Source organism: Salmo salar, chromosome ssa20 (genome assembly GCF_905237065.1).
Source record: "Salmo salar chromosome ssa20, Ssal_v3.1, whole genome shotgun sequence".
Lineage (NCBI taxonomy): Eukaryota > Metazoa > Chordata > Actinopteri > Salmoniformes > Salmonidae > Salmo > Salmo salar.
The window spans coordinates 70,941,599-70,957,072 of record NC_059461.1 but is presented as its reverse complement, the minus strand read 5'-3'; the positions used below and the strand labels follow the sequence as shown (position 1 = coordinate 70,957,072).

The window sequence follows — 15,474 nt, the reverse complement described above, 5'->3', positions numbered from 1 at the left end:
CAGCTGGCTTCAAAGGCTGTCTAATTAAAATTTGTCTGACTTGTCCCTGTGTAAGATCTTACTCTAAGATAGAGCTACAGCACATGGTGCTGAAGTAGGTTCAGAGGGCTCTGTGATGTTCAGCACCACTCTGGACCTAAGTGTGTGCCAGGTCTCTGTGGTGATTTGTTTTTAAAGCCAAACTCTTTGGGCTTTGCTCATCCACATACACAAAATGAAGGTTGTCTATACATCCGTTTGGGTCTCAATGAGCTTCAATATGAGGTCCTAAACCTAGCAAGATAGTGCATCCTTGTAGCTGCGTGTGCTAATATAGTCAAAATGTGTACCTTGGGGTAACTTGAACCAATGGTTGAGCCAATGGCAAGTTGACCAAATTGAAGCGTTTTTTTCCCAGGTGTAGTTGGCTTAATTTACTCTGTCCTACAGCTCAACTTACCCCATACCTTTTTTTGGACAAGCTTTGTTTTCAAAACTGTAATGTTTACATGAATTCTGAGTATTTACAGGGATACACAACATCCTGAAATATATGTAGATATCTTACAAAGACTCCTATATTTCCCTTGATGGAGTGATGCTGAATATAAAACATGGCTCAACTTATCCCACTCTCCCCTACTGTGCTTTAATAATTCTCCATGCAGTAGGATACTCTGACTACGGCGCAGGAATGGCGTGGTTTCCAATGATATTCAGTGTCTGTGATGTTTTCCATTAGAGTTTGGATCCCATAGGTAATGCATTCATGCAGCATGTGATGTGATTGGCATGGCAAACAGGACAATGGTTCTCTCTCTGCATTTTCAACTCCAGAACCACCCTCATCACATTTCTATTCTATACCTTGCCATGGTGGGAAGATCAAATATTAAAATAGGCTTAATTATTTATAATTAAAATAAAGCCTAACTGAAAGGATGATGGTACACTGATTGTACTGATTCAGAGTAAATTGCCATTGTGGGTCAATTTAATATGGCCATTACTGGGATACAGTAAGCAGCAGAGATGTTAACATGTTAACATTGTGTACATGCAGCTCTGAGAGTATTAATACTCACTGTGTACATGCAGCTTTGAGACTGGTAATACTCACTGTGTACTTGCAGCTCTGAGAGTATTAATACTCACTGTGTACATGCAGCTTTGAGACTGGTAATACTCACTGTGTACTTGCAGCTCTGAGAGTATTAATACTCACGGTGTACTTGCAGCTCTGGGGGTATTAATACTCACGGTGTGCATGCAGCTCCGAGACTGGTAATACTCCTTTTGCACATGCAGCTCCGATAGTATTAATACTCACTGTGTACACGCATCTCTGAGAGTATTAATACTCACTGTGTACATGCAGCTCCGAGAGTAGTAATACTCACTGTGTACATGCTTCTCTGAGACTGGCAATACTCACTGTGCACATGCAGCTCTGAGAGTATCAATACTCACTGTGTACATGCAGCTCTGAGAGTATTAATACGCACTGTGTACATGCAGCTCTGAGAGTATCAATACTCGCTGTGTACATGCAGCTCTGAGAGTATTAATACGCACTGTGTACATGCAGCTCTGAGAATATTAATACTCACTGTGTACATGCAGCTCTGAGAGTAGTAATACTCACTGTGTACATGCTTCTCTGAGACTGGCAATATGCACGGTGTACATGCAGCTCTGAGAGTATCAATACTCACTGTGTACATGCAGCTCTGAGAGTATTAATACGCACTGTGTACATGCAGCTCTGAAAATATTAATACTCACTGTGTACATGCAGCTCTGAGAGTATTAATACTCACTGTGTACATGCTTCTCTGAGACTGGCAATACTCACTGTGCACATGCAGCTCTGAGAGTATCAATACTCGCCCGCACATGCAGCTCTGAGAGTATTAATACTCACTGTGTACATGCAGCTCTGCGTGTATTAATACTCGCTGTGTACATGCAGCTCTGAGAGTATTAATACGCACTGTGTACATGCAGCTCTGGGAGTATTAATACTCACTGTGTACATGCAGCTCTGAGAGTATTAATACGCACTGTGTACATGCAGCTCTGAGAGTATCAATACTCGCTTTGTACATGCAGCTCTGAGAGTATTCATATGCACTGTGTACATGCAGCTCTGAGAATATTAATACTCACTGTGTACATGCAGCTCTGAGAGTATCAATACTCACTGTGTACATGCAGCTCTGAGAGTATTAATACACACTGTGTACATGCAGCTCTGAGAGTATTAATACGCACTGTGTACATGCAGGTCTGAGAGTATTAATACTCACTGTGTACATGCAGCTCTCCACCACAGCAGGGATGGGCACCAGGCAGGGAAGCAGCGGGTGATGTAGTGCTGTAGGATGTCTATGTCCCCCCGTCCGTCTGTCTGTTCCTCTTGTCAAGGTCCGTCTGTCTGTTCCTCTTGTCAAGGTCCGTCTGTCTGTTCCTCTTGTCAAGGTCCGTTTGTCTGTTCCTCTTGTCAAGGTCCGTCTGTCTGTTCCTCTTGTCAAGGTCCGTCTGTCTATTCCTCTTGTCAAGGTCCGTCTGTCTGTTCCTCTTGTCAAGGTCCGTCTGTCTGTTCCTCTTGTCAAGGTCCGTCTGTCTGTTCCTCTTGTCAAGGTCCGTCTGTCTGTTCCTCTTGTCAAGGTCCATCTGTCTGTCCCTCTTGTCAAGGTCCGTCTGTCTGTTCCTCTTGTCAAGGTCCGTCTGTCTGTTCCTCTTGTCAAGGTCCGTCTGTCTGTTCCTCTTGTCAAGGTCCGTCTGTCTGTTCCTCTTGTCAAGGTCCGTCTGTCTGTTCCTCTTGTCAAGGTCCGTCTGTCTGTTCCTCTTGTCAAGGTCCGTCTGTCTGTTCCTCTTGTCAAGGTCCGTCTGTCTATTCCTCTTGTCAAGGTCCGTCTGTCTGTTCCTCTTGTCAAGGTCCGTCTGTCTATTCCTCTTGTCAAGGTCCGTCTGTCTGTTCCTCTTGTCAAGGTCCGTCTGTCTGTTCCTCTTGTCAAGGTCCGTCTGTCTGTTCCTCTTGTCAAGGTCCGTCTGTCTGTTCCTCTTGTCAAGGTCCGTCTGTCTATTCCTCTTGTCAAGGTCCGTCTGTCTGTTCCTCTTGTCAAGGTCCGTCTGTCTATTCCTCTTGTCAAGGTCCGTCTGTCTGTTCCTCTTGTCAAGGTCCATCTGTCTGTCCCTCTTGTCAAGGTCCGTCTGTCTGTTCCTCTTGTCAAGGTCCGTCTGTCTATTCCTCTTGTCAAGGTCCGTCTGTCTGTTCCTCTTGTCAAGGTCCATCTGTCTGTTCCTCTTGTCAAGGTCCGTCTCAGGACCCGTGTGGTATCAAATCTTCAAACAGAGATCAAAAACAACATCAACTGACCTTTTATGTAAAAAAACTATATTGAACTTAATTAGAGTCTGAGAGCACTTACCAGGAACATCGACTGTAGGCAGAACAGTATAACGTCTATGTCATGTAAATGCAATGTTCTATGAAGTGTTATTTTGAAAGATAATTAAGTGTGGCAACATTTTCTTTTGAAAGGTAAATAAAATGCTTTAGCCTGACCCAAGCATTAGCCATCTATCTACAGTACATTGGTTACAAAGCACTGTTGACTACACCACAGAGTGAATAATGTGATGAGGCACAGCCATCTGTCCATCTCCTTTGCATGCGTGTGCTGCGATTACTCTCCCAACTCCTGTTGGCTCGCCATCATGCTCAAAATAGAGATGGAATAGAAAATGGAAGCGCAACACAGTCAGAATTCTGCTGTGATTGCGTATCCGGAAGTGTTGGAGAACTCTGGAGGCAGACAGTGTTGCTGCCCTACTTCTGGTTAATGTATTTCTTTTTCAATTCGACACAATAAGACTAGTGTAATGGAGGTGGTTTGGTGAACTATGCTTGTGTGGTTAGTAACCTTGCTTGAGACCTAAAGCAAATGCATCACTGAATCCTGTGTGGAACATTATGGTATCTACAAGCCCAAACCTTCATCAGGCCTGGGTACTCATTGGACGGGAGGCAGTAGATTCTTGGCCTCCTCTGACTCCAGCTGGATGAAGCGGTGCTGGACGTTGTAGGAGCCAGGGACCTTCTCCCTCCAGTAGCACACGCTCATCTTTATCACCTAGTTAACTAGGGGAGCGACAGACAGACAGACAGACAGACAGACAGACAGACAGACAGACAGACAGACAGACAGACAGACAGACAGACAGACAGACAGACAGACAGACAGACAGACAGACAGACAGACAGACAGAGACAGACGGGTGCAGGGATTTGATTAAAGAAGATCCTTGCACTTGTTTCCCTCTCTCCACTCCTACCACCTCACCTCCCTCTAGTTACCCATTACCATTGTTGTATCTAATCCAATGTGTACACACTCATACAAATCACATCTTCCCAGCACTTGGTAATAAGGATACAATGTACGCTAGCTTTCAGTTTAATGAAGTTACAGGCAGCCGTCTCATTCTGGGGACCATCAAAATTCAGTAGAGAGAGAGAGAGAGAGAGAGAGAGAGAGAGAGAGAGAGAGAGAGAGAGAGAGCAGTATTTGAGGCGAACTCATACCTCATACTTTTTCTATGTACTCACTCAGGCATGGCTTCCACGGGCCCGTCTCGCTATCCTAAATAATGCAATTTCAATACAAACTCCAATTCTCTACTTAAATAACGCCCAGTATTTCATCAGCTTTTCTTTTGGGTGGGTGACATATTCTGAGATTGCTTGGCTCGATCCCTCCCTAGCACCCTGTGTAAAAGATGGGAATGGTTGTTTTGTTTATCCATCATAGTAGACAGAGTGTTCCATCACTGGGCTGCAGACTCTCCCTCTTGGTTTGCTGTGAAACAACCAGAGCTATGGCGAGTCATCGACCCCTGCTTATAACCTGGGGGAGGGAGGCTATATTTAGGGAGATTGGACTTGTTTTTCAACCTGAGGTTGGACAAAATGTTGCCTATGTTATCTACTGACATTAATGATGTGATGGGGTATGGGTTTTATGGTTGCATGCTGAACTCTGGAATAGAGCTTTAAATCCTTTCTGCTTTAAATCCTTTCTTAAATCTTGTGTTGTCAAATACATGCACGTAAAGCTTGATTGCAAGTGCCATACTGTCTATTTGTGTTTTAGTGCATAACATGTGTGACAGTGCGGTTTGACCATATCAAAGATATGGAGCATATCATAGTATGCCTGGTGTGACAGTAGTGGACTGCATTCCACTGGAGTGCCTTAGAGTGTGAGCTCATGTTAGAGGTAGTGAGTTGACTGGTTCTACAGTGAGTAGCCTACCTGCAGTGGTAGCTGAAGGCCTGTGTGGGACAGCAGGATGTTGGCTGTGATGTCCAGCTGTGATCACCAAGCTCATAGCTCTGTATACCCCGCTGACTGTCGTCACGGTTACCATAGAGCCGGTGTGATGTCAATCACCTTCTGTCCATCCTTAATCCAGTTTTTGGAACTGTCCCTGGTGATGGAGAGAGAGAACGGTTACTGTAGTGTGAGGTACGCAAGGTGTGTTCAAAATGAATGAGACCAAACTGACACAGAGGAACCTTTGGAACTAAAGACGAATAGTATCAATCAGGTAACGTATAAATAAATGAAAATGCAAGTGAAGTTTACAGTATACATAAGCATCCAAGGCATTGTGACAGGCGAGTTATTGTGCAGAATGGTGGAGTTGTCTAGAAGTCTCTGTGTATAAAGGCACAAGGTCAAGGAGGCTCAGAATGATACAGTCAGAGAAGGGTAGTCTGTCGCCGCAGGGTAACAGCTGGGTCTGACAGAGCCAAGCTGGACATCTACACCAGTCTGTCCCAGAACTACTGTTGATGCTGGAAGTCCAGTTAGAGGTATTAACATGGCTGAGATATAAGAAACCTTGGCTTGTGAGAGTAGTTTGTTCATAACCACACAGTTAACACACGTATATTGGAAAAACACTCAAGGTTATGCACATGTGCAAACTCTCAAAGACACAAAACATCAAGGAGAAAATGATTGATGCTGGCAGATTGTGAGACAGAATGATAGGATGTTATGAAACTAGACAGAGTGAGAATGCATGGTGGTAATCTTGGCGGCTATAGACACATCTATTATCACGACTAATGACAAGCTGTAATGTATGCTTTATGCTTGATCGGCACAACAGAGAGGACAAATCTGTTCAATCAATACAAGACAGGATAATTGTTCCGAGGCAGCAGTAAAATAATAAAGCGCTTCAGATGGTCTTTTTAGGCTGTTTCTCTCCAGTGCTTTATTTCTCATTTACATTTGAGTCATTTAGCAGACACTCTTATCCAGAGCGACTTACAGTAGAGTGCATACATTTATTACATTTTTAAATACTGACCCCCCGTGGGAATCAAACCCACAACCCTGGCGTTGCAAGCGCCATGCTCTACCAACTGAGCTACAGGGGTATTATTGCCAATTTCTGAATAAACTGAATTCAATGCTATAAAAAATTCCTGTGTAGGTTGTTATCATTGTTGAAAAATACTACTTTTCTCATTGTAGTATGTGTACCGAGGCATATGAATTAAATATGGTATATGAGAGCTATATGACATTGTTCAGTTCATATGTTCTTTGTCTGTAACGGTTGTCTTTGGAAGAAAGAGTAGACCAAGGCGCAGCGTGGTACGTGTTCATGATGGTATTTATTATATCTGTAACGGCCGTCTGAAAGAGTAGACCAAGGCGCAGCGTGGTACGTGTTCATGATGGTATTTATTATATCTGTAACGGCCGTCTGAAAGAGTAGACCAAGGCGCAGCGTGGTACGTGTTCATGATGGTATTTATTATATCTGTAACGGCCGTCTGAAAGAGTAGACCAAGGCGCAGCGTGGTACGTGTTATGATGGTATTTATTATATCTGTAACGGCCGTCTGAAAGAGTAGACCAAGGCGCAGCGTGGTACGTGTTCATGATGGTATTTATTATATCTGTAACGGCCGTCTGAAAGAGTAGACCAAGGCGCAGCGTGGTTCGTGTTCATGATGGTATTTATTATATCTGTAACGGCCGTCTGAAAGAGTAGACCAAGGCGCAGCGTGGATAGTGCTCATCATGTATTTATTTCAGGTGAACACTTAAACAAAAGAACAAAAAACGACAGCCAAACAGTTCTGTCAGGTAATACTCACGAAACAGAAAATAACCACCCACAAACCCAAAGGAAAACAGGCTGCCTAAGTATGGCTCCCAACGATGTACCGCTGTCCCTGATTGAGAGCCATACCAGGCCAAAACAAAGAAATACAAAAACATAGAAATCAGGACATAGAATGCCCCCCTAGTCACACCCTGGCCTAACATTGTCTATTTGTCTCCCTCACGCCATATACAGTATTCCCAAATTGTGTGTACAAGCCATCAAGTATTTCCTAATTAGTGGTCAGTACATAATGGCTAATTACCTAGCTGCTGATTAACACTAATGAATGATCATTACAGAGTCTGACACTCATTGGGGATTGTAAAGGATTATCAGGACAGCACTAAAGGAAAGGGAAAGCTGTACTTTATGGAGGTCTTATCACACCCTAGAAGCAGCACTGAGACAATGTGAGTTAAAGGTGCAAGGCCAATCAATTAACAGCATCTAGTAATAATGACCTCTTCTAGGGTGCAAACATAATCCAGAATGCCTTTTACAGATTTGTAAGCAATACATATCAAACTGTTTGTCATTTTTACCTGTAAAATTTTGAGTGTGCAGTCAGCATACAGCATCTTACCTGTACCGTTTTGAGTGTGTGGTCAGCATACAGCATCTTACCTGTACCGTTTTGAATGTGCAGTCAGCATACAGCATCTTACCTGTACCGTTTTGTGTGTGCGGTCAGCATACAGCATCTTACCTGTACCGTTTTGAGTGTGCGGTCAGCATACAGCATCTTACCTGTACCGTTTTGAGTGTGCGGTCAGCATACAGCATCTTACCTGTACCGTTTTGAGTGTGCGGTCAGCATACAGCATCTTACCTGTACCGTTTTGAGTGTGTGGTCAGCAGTCAGCATACAGCATCTTACCTGTACCATTTTGAATGTGCAGTGAGCATACAGCATCTTACCTGTACCGTTTTGAGTGTGCGGTCAGCATACAGCATCTTACCTGTACCGTTTTGAGTGTGCGGTCAGCATACAGCATCTTACCTGTACCGTTTTGAGTGTGCGGTCAGCATACAGCATCTTACCTGTAACGCTTTGAGTGTGCAGTCAGCACACAGCATCTTACCTGTATCGTTTTGAGTGTGCGGTCAGCATACAGCATCTTACCTGTACCGTTTTCAGTGTGCAGTCAGCATACAGCATCTTACCTGTACCGTTTTGAGTGTGCGGTCAGCATACAACATCTTACCTGTACCGTTTTGAGTGTGCAGTCAGCAGTCAGCATACAGCATCTTACCTGTACCGTTTTGAGTGTGCGGTCAGCATACAGCATCTTACCTGTACCGTTTTGAGTGTGCGGTCAGCATACAGCATCTTACCTGTACCGTTTTGAGTATGCGGTCAGCACACAGCATCTTACCTGTACCGTTTTGAGTGTGCGGTCAGCATACAGCATCTTACCTGTACCGTTTTGAGTGTGCGATCAGCATACAGCATCTTACCTGTACCGTTTTGAGTGTGCGGTCAGCACACAGCATCTTACCTGTACCGTTGTGAGTGTGCGGTCAGCATACAGCATCTTACCTGTACCGTTTTGAGTGTGCGGTCAGCAGTCAGCATACAGCATCTTACCTGTACCGTTTTGAATGTGCAGTCAGCATACAGCATCTTACCTGTACCGTTTTGAGTGTGCAGTCAGCAGTCAGCATACAGCATCTTACCTGTACCGTTTTGAGTGTGCGGTCAGCATACAGCATCTTACCTGTACCGTTTTGAGTGTGCAGTCAGCAGTCAGCATGCAGCATCTTACCTGTACCGTTTTGAGTGTGCGGTCAGCATACAGCATCTTACCTGTACCGTTTTGAGTGTGCAGTCAGCAGTCAGCATACAGCATCTTACCTGTACCGTTTTGAATGTGCAGTCAGCATACAGCATCTTACCTGTACCGTTTTGAGTGTGCAGTCAGCAGTCAGCATACAGCATCTTACCTGTACCGTTTTGAGTGTGCGGTCAGCATACAGCATCTTACCTGTACCGTTTTGAGTGTGCAGTCAGCAGTCAGCATCTTACCTGTACCGTTTTGAATGTGCAGTCAGCATACAGCATCTTACCTGTACCGTTTTGAGTGTGCGGTCAGCATACAGCATCTTACCTGTACCGTTTTGAGTGTGCGGTCAGCATACAGCATCTTACCTGTACCGTTTTGAGTGTGCAGTCAGCAGTCAGCATACAGCATCTTACCTGTACCGTTTTGAATGTGCAGTCAGCATACAGCATCTTACCTGTACCGTTTTGAGTGTGCGGTCAGCATACAGCATCTTACCTGTACCGTTTTGAGTGTGCAGTCAGCAGTCAGCATACAGCATCTTACCTGTACCGTTTTGAGTGTGCGGTCAGCATACAGCATCTTACCTGTACCGTTATGAGTGTGCGGTCAGCACACAGCATCTTACCTGTACCGTTTTGAGTGTGCGGTCAGCATACAACATCTTACCTGTACCGTTTTGAGTGTGCAGTCAGCAGTCAGCATACAGCATCTTACCTGTACCGTTTTGAGTGTGCGGTCAGCATACAGCATCTTACCTGTACCGTTTTGAGTGTGCGGTCAGCATACAGCATCTTACCTGTACCGTTTTGAGTGTGCGGTCAGCACACAGCATCTTACCTGTACCGTTTTGAGTGTGCGGTCAGCATACAGCATCTTACCTGTACCGTTTTGAGTGTGCGGTCAGCATACAGCATCTTACCTGTACCGTTTTGAGTGTGCGGTCAGCACACAGCATCTTACCTGTACCGTTGTGAGTGTGCGGTCAGCATACAGCATCTTACCTGTACCGTTTTGAGTGTGCGGTCAGCAGTCAGCATACAGCATCTTACCTGTACCGTTTTGAATGTGCAGTCAGCATACAGCATCTTACCTGTACCGTTTTGAGTGTGCAGTCAGCAGTCAGCATACAGCATCTTACCTGTACCGTTTTGAGTGTGCGGTCAGCATACAGCATCTTACCTGTACCGTTTTGAGTGTGCAGTCAGCAGTCAGCATACAGCATCTTACCTGTACCGTTTTGAGTGTGCGGTCAGCATACAGCATCTTACCTGTACCGTTTTGAGTGTGCAGTTAGCAGTCAGCATACAGCATCTTACCTGTACCGTTTTGAATGTGCAGTCAGCATACAGCATCTTACCTGTACCGTTTTGAGTGTGCGGTCAGCATACAGCATCTTACCTGTACCGTTTTGAGTGTGCGGTCAGCATACAGCATCTTACCTGTACCGTTTTGAGTATGCGGTCAGCACACAGCATCTTACCTGTACCGTTTTGAGTGTGCGGTCAGCATACAGCATCTTACCTGTACCGTTTTGAGTGTGCGGTCAGCATACAGCATCTTACCTGTACCGTTTTGAGTGTGCGGTCAGCACACAGCATCTTACCTGTACCGTTGTGAGTGTGCGGTCAGCATACAGCATCTTACCTGTACCGTTTTGAGTGTGCGGTCAGCAGTCAGCATACAGCATCTTACCTGTACCGTTTTGAATGTGCAGTCAGCATACAGCATCTTACCTGTACCGTTTTGAGTGTGCAGTCAGCAGTCAGCATACAGCATCTTACCTGTACCGTTTTGAGTGTGCGGTCAGCATACAGCATCTTACCTGTACCGTTTTGAGTGTGCAGTCAGCAGTCAGCATCTTACCTGTACCGTTTTGAATGTGCAGTCAGCATACAGCATCTTACCTGTACCGTTTTGAGTGTGCGGTCAGCATACAGCATCTTACCTGTACCGTTTTGAGTGTGCAGTCAGCAGTCAGCATACAGCATCTTACCTGTACCGTTTTGAATGTGCAGTCAGCATACAGCATCTTACCTGTACCGTTTTGAGTGTGCGGTCAGCATACAGCATCTTACCTGTACCGTTTTGAGTGTGCAGTCAGCAGTCAGCATACAGCATCTTACCTGTACCGTTTTGAGTGTGCGGTCAGCATACAGCATCTTACCTGTACCGTTTTGAGTGTGCGGTCAGCACACAGCATCTTACCTGTACCGTTGTGAGTGTGCGGTCAGCATACAGCATCTTACCTGTACCGTTTTGAGTGTGCGGTCAGAATACAGCATCTTACCTGTACCGTTTTGAGTGTGCGGTCAGCATACAGCATCTTACCTGTACCGTTTTGAGTGTGCGGTCAGCATACAGCATCTTACCTGTACCGTTTTGAGTGTGCGGTCAGCATACAGCATCTTACCTGTACCGTTTTGAGTGTGCGGTCAGCATACAGCATCTTACCTGTACCGTTTTGAGTGTGCGGTCAGCACACAGCATCTTACCTGTACCGTTGTGAGTGTGCGGTCAGCATACAGCATCTTACCTGTACCGTTTTGAGTGTGCGGTCAGCACACAGCATCTTACCTGTACCGTTTTGAGTGTGCGGTCAGCATACAGCATCTTACCTGTACCGTTTTGAGTGTGCGGTCAGCACACAGCATCTTACCTGTACCGTTTTGAGTGTGCAGTCAGCATACAGCATCTTACCTGTACCGTTTTGAGTGTGCAGTCAGCATACAGCATCTTACCTGTACCGTTTTGAGTGTGCGGTCAGCATACAGCATCTTACCTGTACCGTTTTGAGTGTGCGGTCAGCATACAGCATCTTACCTGTACCGTTTTGAGTGTGCGGTCAGCACACAGCATCTTACCTGTACCGTTTTGAGTGAGCGGTCAGCATACAGCATCTTACCTGTACCGTTTTGAGTGTGCGGTCAGCACACAGCATCTTACCTGTACCGTTTTGAGTGTGCGGTCAGCATACAGCATCTTACCTGTACCGTTTTGAGTGTGCGGTCAGCACACAGCATCTTACCTGTACCGTTTTGAGTGTGCGGTCAGCATACAGCATCTTACCTGTACCGTTTTGAGTGTGCGGTCAGCATACAGCATCTTACCTGTACCGTTTTGAGTGTGTGGTCAGCAGTCAGCATACAGCATCTTACCTGTACCGTTTTGAGTGTGCGGTCAGCATACAGCATCTTACCTGTACCGTTTTGAGTGTGCAGTCAGCATACAGCATCTTACCTGTACCGTTTTGTGTGTGCCGCCTTTATTTCATTTGTGGAAATAAAGATAAACTAAGGCCTGGATTCAATCTGTATCACGGAAGATCCGCACAATTGCGCAATTCAAATTTAAAAGCAATGTTTCCACGTTTACGGAGACTGCATTCACGGTTACGGAGACTGCATTCACGGTTACGGAGACTGCATTCACGGTTACGGAGACTTCATTCACGGTTACGGAGACTGCATTCACGGTTTACGCTGCCTATGTCGGCTCAACCGGAACTTACCTTTACATTTCAATTGCGCTATAACGCGGATCTTCCGCGATATGGATTGAATCTAGCCCTAAGTTAAAATCATTGGGGTTCAGAGATCCATGCTCACATGATGAATAACCAGTCATTACTGTGAGCCCGTCCTCCCCAGTTAAGGTGCCACCAACCTCCTGTGATGTGAGACATAGAAGATTCAGGTTCAAACCCAGTCGTCACATTTCCAGGTGGTTTGAACCTTAACATCTACAACATACAGAAAGCCTTGTCAATAAATCAACAGCTTGCCACACATTACAGGAGGTAGGTGGCACCTTAATTGGGGAGGACAGGCTCGTGGTAACGGCTGGAGCAGAATGGGTGGAATGGTGTCAAATAAAATCAAACACATGGTTTCTATATGTTTGATGCCAATTCATTTGCTCCGTTCTGGTCATTATTATGAACTGTTCTCCCCTCAGCAGCCTCCACTGCCATTCAAGTATTCTATTCAAGTATTCCACTCATGTATTCCATTCATGTATTCCATTCATGGCCACCGGAGTATTTACATTGACCCCCCCCCCACCTCTCCATTTGTTTTTACACTGCTGCTACTCGCTGTTATTATCTATGCATAGTCACTTCCCCCCTACCTACATGTACAAATTACCTCAACTAACCTGTACCCCCGCACATTGACTCGGTACCAGTACCCCCTGTATATAGCCTCATTATCGGTAAATATTTTCTTAACTCTTCTTGAACTGCACTGTTGGTTAAGGGCTTGTAAGTAAGCATTTCACGGTAAGGTCTACACTTGTTGTATTCGGCGCATTTGACAAATAAAGTTTGATTTGGTTTTGATTTGATTTGTAAGTCTACTGTAAATAAGGTCACAGCCTTTTACAATCTAATCTAATGAAGGCAATCTGAAGAAACAACAGTTTGTAAACAGAGTACACTGAGAAGAATATATGTTCTAAAATGATAGTGTCTCAGAGTGAAAGGTTTTGAAACAGGGTGCCCTAATGAAGCAGTATGGTTGATGGATGGTCTGCCCTATGAGTACAGTGCTTTCTAAAGGCTGCTCCAACATTTGTCAACGGACATGACGCATGGGGCAACACCTGCTAACGGCCTTACCCATTCATCAGAACATTTTACGAGTGTGTCTCGCTCTCCATTGTGTGTGTGCGTTGGTGTGTGTTTGTGTGTGTGAGAGCGTGAGTGCATGTAAGGTCTTAAACATGATGCATGCTTCCATGCCACCCATGTCACGCTATGTGATGACTGAGTGATGCTGGTTTTCTGGTTGCAATGTATGTGTGTGGCCATAGCGCTACACAGAATAGCCTGTAGCCATAGGGCTTTTGGTTATCGTCCAACCCATCTCATCTATCCCCAGGGCTGAGAAACAACAGAGGCATAAAGCATTGCTCAGAAAGATTCACGCAGCCATAGCCTCAATATTTCTCATTGTGCTGCAGTTTTAGCCAGCCCAAGGGCACAGGTGGCCTTAGTGTGGGGACCGATCAGTCATCTGCCGTGGACGGCTGCTCCGAGGGAGAGAGCTTCATAGCTACTGTATGCTTGCCTTGAGAACATAACATGGGTGGGGTAGGAGACTGGTGATTGATTCATCAGTCATCTAACAGTATAATGATCAATGTGTTATGCAGCTGACTGATACTGACAACCAAAAGGGGTTTAAAACTTAGACAATGTTTCAGGGAAGCTTTCGGTGGGGAGGCAGAGGTTAAAGGCTCTGACTGTCTGGCTCTAACTTTGATCCTGCTGTAGTATTTACAAGAACAAACCCTCCTCGCTCTGGGAATGAGAATTGGGGTTTATTGAGCTGAAAAATCCCTGTTCCACATTCAAAGGCAGGCAGGGAGCTGTCTGGGGTGATTCAGTGACGTGCGAGGTAATGAGAAAGTCATCCATCTATAGCTCACAGATTGAGTTGCTGCTTGAACACTGGCAAAACACATTGAATGCGACAAATCTTAGTGTTCTGGTATAACGTTTTTACAATGTTCTATTAACGCTGATGCCCCCCTACTGAGACAGACCATATACTTTTGCTTATGCCACTCACCTGTACAGCTTGACGTTGGCCTCTTTCTCCAGCTGAGACCAGAGCTGATAGCACTCCTCCATCATGTGGTGTAGTAGTCCTCGTCATAGGCCCTGCGGATGATGCATGCCTGGCCATGAGAGCTGCCACGAGAGTGCGGCAGGACAAACTGAGGAACAAGGAATTCAGAAACAGAGTTGGAGTTGCCATTTTCATATTCACAGGCCATTTTTCCCTAGCCTTTTGGGGACCCTAAAGGCATAGAGAAAATGTTGCTGTTTTAAAGCAAGTTTGCTGCAATTCTACATATTATGCCATGGGGTGGAGAGAAGATTTATCAATTTATCAATCATGCAATTCTACTCATTGTGCCATGGGCTGGAGAGAAACTTTTGCATTTTCACAGGAAATGTTCTGCCATTTTTTTTTTTGCCATGTTAATATGATATCTGAGTGAGTGACTAACACAATCATCCTATCCTAGGATGGTTGATACTGTTCAAGTTGCCATGGTTATATGAGGTCCCCCTTCCCAATTTTATATGAGGACACCTCCATGCTCCAATTGTCCTTATGGTTACAATAATTGCACTCCTTTTATGGGTTAGTGTAAAAGTAACGATATTATCTTCCAACTCAACCAACAACCTGCCACTAACAAATTGTGTGTATGTCTTTTTTCATTAGCTTACTTCATTTCCAGAATTCACAACTTTATTTTTGACATAGTCACCTCCTGACCAATTTGGCATCCTAAAATAACAACAGAAAATGTGTTTTATTGCCACATACACCAGCTAGGTGCAGTGAAATGTGTTGTTTTACAGGGTCAGCCATAGTGGCAATATGGCAACAGGGTCAGCCAAAGTGCCTTGCTCAAGGGCACATTGACAGATTTGTCACTTTGTCAGCTCAGGTATTCAAACTAGCGACCTTTTGGTTACTGGCCCAACCGCTAG

General features: G+C 45.0%; 1 pseudogene; it reads right to left on the bottom strand.

The window, feature by feature from the left end:
- Nucleotides 1-2,102: 2,102 nt before the first annotated feature.
- Nucleotides 2,103-8,297, bottom strand: LOC123729186 (peroxisomal sarcosine oxidase-like; annotated as a pseudogene).
- Nucleotides 8,298-15,474: the final 7,177 nt, after the last annotated feature.